The sequence below is a fragment of the Daucus carota genome, chromosome 4, assembly GCF_001625215.2.
Source record: "Daucus carota subsp. sativus chromosome 4, DH1 v3.0, whole genome shotgun sequence".
Classification (NCBI taxonomy): domain Eukaryota; kingdom Viridiplantae; phylum Streptophyta; class Magnoliopsida; order Apiales; family Apiaceae; genus Daucus; species Daucus carota.
Window position 1 is genome coordinate 21839747 of NC_030384.2, and position 6474 is coordinate 21846220.

General features: G+C 32.2%; 1 long non-coding RNA gene across 3 annotated transcripts; it reads left to right on the forward strand.

Moving 5' to 3' along the window:
- The first annotated feature begins 4524 nt into the window (after positions 1 to 4524).
- Positions 4525 to 6271, forward strand: LOC108216448 (uncharacterized). Of its 3 annotated transcripts, none has more exons than XR_010290983.1 (5): positions 4525 to 4829; positions 5360 to 5451; positions 5564 to 5627; positions 5730 to 5885; positions 6000 to 6271. It is a non-coding gene; the product is annotated as an uncharacterized LOC108216448 (long non-coding RNA). The 3 variants fall into 3 exon arrangements; XR_001806086.2 differs by having other exon boundaries at positions 4526 to 4829; positions 5709 to 5885; XR_001806087.2 differs by having other exon boundaries at positions 4526 to 4829; positions 5564 to 5614; positions 5709 to 5885.
- The last annotated feature ends 203 nt before the right edge of the window (positions 6272 to 6474 follow it).

The following is a 6474-nucleotide window of genomic DNA, read 5'->3' on the forward strand; positions in this document are numbered from 1 at the left end:
GATCCCTATCCCCGGGAATGATGAGAGGCATAAATATGAACTGATCTTTCAAACACATAGAGGGAGGAAGGTTATACACCACAATAAAAATAGGCCAAACACTATACTTTCTTGCATGCTAATCATGAAACAGTTCAAATCCATCAGTTGCAAGACCTAGCCGAACATTTCGAACCTCTTTTGAAAATGATGGAAATTCCCTATCAAATCGTTTTCATTCATCTCCATCAGTCGGGTGAGTTATTTGTCCTTCGATCACTTCTCTATTTTTGTACCATGCACCTCATATATTGTGATGTATGTTTTGACATGTATAGCCTTTTAAGTCTCAGAGTTAGGGGAAAATATCGCAAGATCTTTTTTGGTATCAATGGTTTTCTTGCATCCTTCCGCTCTTTATACCGGTCCGCTCCACATATATCACAACACAAATGCTCAGCATCTGTCTTGTAAAATAACATACAGTCATTTTCACAAGCGTCAATCTTTTCATACCCCAAGTTTAATTTCTTAACCATTTTTTTCACATCATTGTAAGTCGCGGGCAATGTATGAGATTTAGGCAAAACGGACCAAATTAGCTCAAGCAACTCATCAAACCCCATTTGACTACAACCATGCTTATTCTTGAAGTGTAGCAACTTCATAACAAATGATAATTTTGTATCTTCTTCTTCACTATTTGGACATAAAGGTTCTGCAGCACTCTTCACCAACTTGTAAAACTCAGAATCTTCTTCATTTCGAGCTTCTGATCCCATATTTTCAATTTGATTTTGTTCCCCTACAACATCCCTTAACATTTCAAGCACATCGTACCCATCATTATCTACATTAGTGCCATGATTCAAAGTTGTGCCCACTGAATAATGAGCATTTCAATTAGAATTTTCGCCGTGAAGATCCCGTATAACATATACCTCAATAATGCCAAATTGTAACAAATGCCACTTTAATGCATCCTCAGTCATAAAAGCCAAATTTTTACATCTTTTGCACGGACATTTAATCAAACTTTCTAGATGTTTCTTCTTTTGCGGTTGAACAAATTCAACAAAAGAATTAACACCTTCTACATACTCTGCAGAGATACCACCCTTACCATCAAGCCTACGTCTCATCCAACTTCGGTTTGAAGACATCTATTCAGAAAAGTTATTTATATAGTTGGTCACGTCAAAGCTATTAACAAAACTAATGTTGCTAGATCAATACATATATACAACATCATAACCAAGAATATAATAAAAGCTGAGTATGACAATTGTTCTTATAATGATTTACTTGAGCATTATAAAGAAAACAATTGTTTAACATAATATATAAGATGATTTTTATATATGTGTGTATATAAATATTATACAATGATATAAAAGAAATCATACATACCTCAATATATTGCTGATCATAAAGTAAATATATTTGTTTATAAATCTGTGTAATTTTATTATAGCCTCCAATCTTCCATGATCACAATGTTGTACACAGAGACTCCGACTTAAAATAAAAGCCACCTAGTAGCCTCCCGTACAAGGCGTGTTTTTAAAAAATTAGGGTTCTCTTTAATTCAACGGACCATCAGTCATATTTATTGATTTAAATATGATAGAATTCTGTCATATTTAAGTCCTCAAATTCAACATACTACTTCCATTGAATTTATAAATTATAAATATTATGGATATCTGTTAAAATTAAAAATTCCATCACATTTAAGATGTCCGTCATTTTTATTAAATTTTAATATGACGGAGCTCTGTCAATTACATTATATTTATCATATTTAATGCGTGCGTCAAATTTATGACATGTTATATTCAACGGACAGCCATATTTCCGTCACATTTAAGCGCCTCACTACTCCGTCAAATTTGTCCGTCAAATTTGATGCAAATTCTTGTAGTGGATAAATTGGTTCAGAGGCATCATTCACCATATTATAAAATTCTTTGGCATCGGCATTTGGTTCCTCCTCAAAATGCTCAAAATATATATTTGTTTCTACAAAATCTCTTAACATGTTATTAGCATCATGCATGTCATCATCATCATTGCAACTAGAACTCATTCCAACTTCAACTCGGGGCACATCCTTCTCCCCGTGTAAATCCCATGTGGCATACCACTGCATATATAATCCTATGAAGATACAAATGAACTTTCACGCCACTAGGATCTTTGAAATACTTATTTTTACACTTTTGCAATGGACATTTGATAAGGCCTTCATCTTCATCTTTAAGATTATCACAAGCAAATTTAGGAATCTAAGAAACCTATCTACACCATTCTTGTATTCTTCCGTTACATATTTCAACTCATTGTATCGATTACGACCAACCCAACTACGATCGGATGTCATCTACAAAATATACATACAATTTAATATAAACGCAAATAAAATAAAATTACAACATTCTAATTAACTCATACCTAAAATGTACTCCCTCCGTCCCATTTTATGTGACCCTTATTCCTTTTTAGGATGTCCCAAAAAGAATGAACCTATCATGCTTACTATTTTTGAACACTACTTTTCACTATTACATCCACTACCTCTCTATTTTATTCTCTCTTTTTTATTAAATAAACACTATTACGCCTACTACTTTCCTCCACTATCTCAAATCTATTATTAAATATTGATAGGTCCTACCACTTTACCCACTTTTCAACTAAACTTACAACCTTTTTCTTAATCTCGGTGAAAGTCAAACCAGCTCACTCTTTTTGGGACGGAGGGAGTATTCTACTACACACATCTATTCTAATTTCATTACTACAAGAGAAAGCGTTTTTACCAACGGAAATTGCTAAGGAAAATTAGTCTGTTGGTAGTTCCCAACGGATCTGTAACGATTTGTCTAATCAATGCTTTGCCGACCAATTCGCAACGAAATACCTACGCTTATTTACCAACGAGACGTCCCGTTAGGATATATAGCCACACAATGGAATAGTAACAAAAGACCAAGGAATTAGCAACAGACTAGCGACCAAAGCCTCTGTTGTTAAGTTCATTGATATTCCGTTAGTAAATACTAACAGTTCCGTTAGTAATTGGTCATTAGTTTTAGATGACAATTAATATAAGTTGCACGCGGATATTATGCTAGTCTCCTAGTTGACATGTGTGTAATGCTGAAGCCCAATGGGCTTTAGTTGATTAAATTGATATGGGTTGTAGAAAAAGTCCAATAATATAATGGACTTTGATATGTATTTTAATATTAAGTAATTTTCCTGAATTTATATATGTAACACAATTGTTAATAGGTTCATTATTAATTAGAAATTTTATATTACGTTCTTAAGTAGAAATATTATATGTAATTTTTTTAAAAAAAATTAGCCTTTTATTTAGTATGTGGATTTTGTAGTCAAATACGAGGTCAATTTACTTAGCCTTTGATCAAATACCTACCAGAAACACAAAACTATTTTTTAAACATTTATTTTCGACGTTCCAACTGTATAGATATTATTGTAATGTGATAATACAAATTAAAAACATTTAAGAAATAGCCTTTTATTTGTTGTGGATTTTGTATTCAAATACAATTAAATTACTTAGCGTTTAATGAAAATCTTACCCGAAACATAAAACTATTTTTAAGAAAATCATTTTGGACGATCCAACCATACCGATGTTATTATAACATGTTAATATTGATTAAAATAAATTTTAAAAAATATGTCTTTTATTTGGTGTGTGGAGTTTGTTGTCAAATGCGGTCAACTTACTTAGCCTTTAATCGAATATTATCCGAAACATGAAACTGTTCTTTTAAAAATCATTTTGAATGATCCAACTGTACGGATGTTATTATAACGTGATAATATTGCTTAATTTTTTTATTAAAAAAATTAGCCTTTTATTTGGTGTCCGGATTTTGTAGTGCAATACGGTCAAATTACGTAGACTTTAATCAAATACTTTCTCGAAACATGAAACTATTTTTTTAATAATAATTTTGGACGATCCAACCGTACGGATGTTATTCTAATGTGATAACATTGATTAATAGTTTTTTAGAAAAAATAATAGCCTTCTATTTGTTGTGTGGATTTTGTAGTCAAATGTGGTCAAGTTGCTTAGTCTTAAATCGAATACTTACCTCAAACATGAAATTATTCTTCTAAAAATTATTTTAGACGATCCAACCATACGATTGTTATTGTAACGTGATAATATTGATTAATTTTTTTTTAAAAAAAAATTAGTCTTTAATTTGGTGTATGGATTTTGTAGTCAAACGTGGCTTAAATACTTAGTCTTTAATGGAATGAAACTAATTTTTTTAAAAAATGAAACTAATTTTTTTTAAAAATGATCTTTTATTTGATGTGTGGATTTTATTTTAATATAATATATTACTAAATAGAATAATTTTACATATAAATATGAATACTATTTTATGATAATTCTAAGTTATTTAAAATGTTATAATAATAATTAAACAAAGAAAGTATCACTTTCTTTCCGTGAAAAGATGAGCGTCAAAATTCCCACCAAAAACAAAAGTAGTACAGTATTTAATTTTATCCCGAAAACATAATTCACTCCCTCCTACTTACTCTCTCTCTCCTCTCTACTCTGACGATTCGACCTGCCTCTCCGCTCTCACCTCTCCCGTCTCTACTCTAACATCTCCACTATGCGTTTTCACATCTCACATAACTGAATAATCAGAATAGGGTTCATGGGTTTTCTAATAATTGTTACTAAGTTGGACTATTGCCATCTAATTTTATTATTTCTACTGATTGGGTTGAATGTCTTTGTTTTGCAGGTGATTAGGGTTTTTCAATTGGGGCTTTCAATCAAGGTAAAGCATGTCACTGTGATTCCAATTTTAATTGATGTTGATTTGGTTTACATTCATGCATTCTTTGTGGATTATTTAGATTTTGTTTTATGTGGAGAGAGAGACGGGAACAGAGAGGGAAAGAGAGTGTGGGTTATAGCTAGGGAGAGAACTGAGAGATGGAGAGAAGAAAGAATAGATAAATTGAGAGATGGACAAAGGAAGAAAGAGTTACAGAGATAGAGAGAGGGGAAGATAGAAAAAGAGTTAATTGGGTCTGAATTTGTTGTTGAAAACAAATCTCTTAATTTAAGATTTGTTGAAAAAGTAACAGGCTTAAGGCTACTGTGATAGCATTCTAGGTTTCACTACATTCTTACATTCTATATCATAATGCTGTTAAACTGCTTTTGAGCAAGTACTTGAGTTTTTGGTAGCCACATATATGATTATCTAAGTTTTAATTTATTCATGAGTGGATGACAAGTACCAATACATGTGTGAAAAAAAACACAAGGTACATGACTGGATTTGTCTTGACCCGCTTGTAGGATTCTGGCAAATCACACCCTCTAATGAGTTCTGAACATATGGACCTCTCAATCAGGACTTAACCTCTCATGCCGGCCCCGTGAATCTTGTTGTATGTAACTAGTTACTCAAATTGCTTCCACATATCTATCAATGATCGCTTCCAACATGAACTCTAATGATTTTTTATTATTTTCCGTATATTTGATTAACAATAAGTGCAGAAATGGATATGATTACATGTAGAAATAGCAGAATCCTTACTTTAGGCTCAGGTGGGCACCTGAGGTAAAGCCTATTAATATGAAATAATTTAATAGCTAAAACTTGTTCTAGTTTTCATGTGGACATGCGTATGTGTTTTCTCAGGATTTACTTGTACTTGCCTAGATTCTGAATTAGCGGGATGAAAAAAATTATTGCATCTGCTTGCTTTGGAAAGAGTCTAGTTTATCAAGTACAGTTGTGTTGGCGAGTACTCGAGAGAGCAATGATTTGTACAAGGAAAAGATGTAGAATGGTGTTATAACGCTCCGTGATCAGCAGGTTTGTAAGTTGTAGATGTAACCGATTGATTTGTGATGGAAGTTGTTCTTTAAAATGGCTTTAAACAATTGTCTGCTTGTTTACCATTCTTAAACAATTGTCATTAACTCTTAGGCTGAAGGGTAATTGTGCTCCTGTGTATGGTCAAATGAATGAACCACCTGGTTCTCATGCTCTGGTTGGATTTACTGGGCTAACAGTAGCTGAGCACTTCCGAGATGCTGAGGGGCAAGATGTCCTTTTATTAGTTGACAACGATAAGCTGCTCAATCCGGACATCAAATACAAGCTCAATCTGGGCAGCATCTTTTTGAATATCCACATTTTGAATATGTATTAAATAATGAAATTTTAGAATCAGTATAAATTTGTTGTTTCTATTTCTTTATTTTTCGCAGAAATATCTTAAGATGTATCTCTTGGAAAAAAATATATTTGTGTTGTTTATACTAGAAATAATTTAAATTCTCTTGGTAAAGTGATGAGAATTTGGTAGTAATATGGTTGGAAAAGTTATAGTAACATGTCTATTAGCATTTCTTTTACTAAATGTACCAACAGAATTTCTTTAGCACCTCTGTTATTAAAT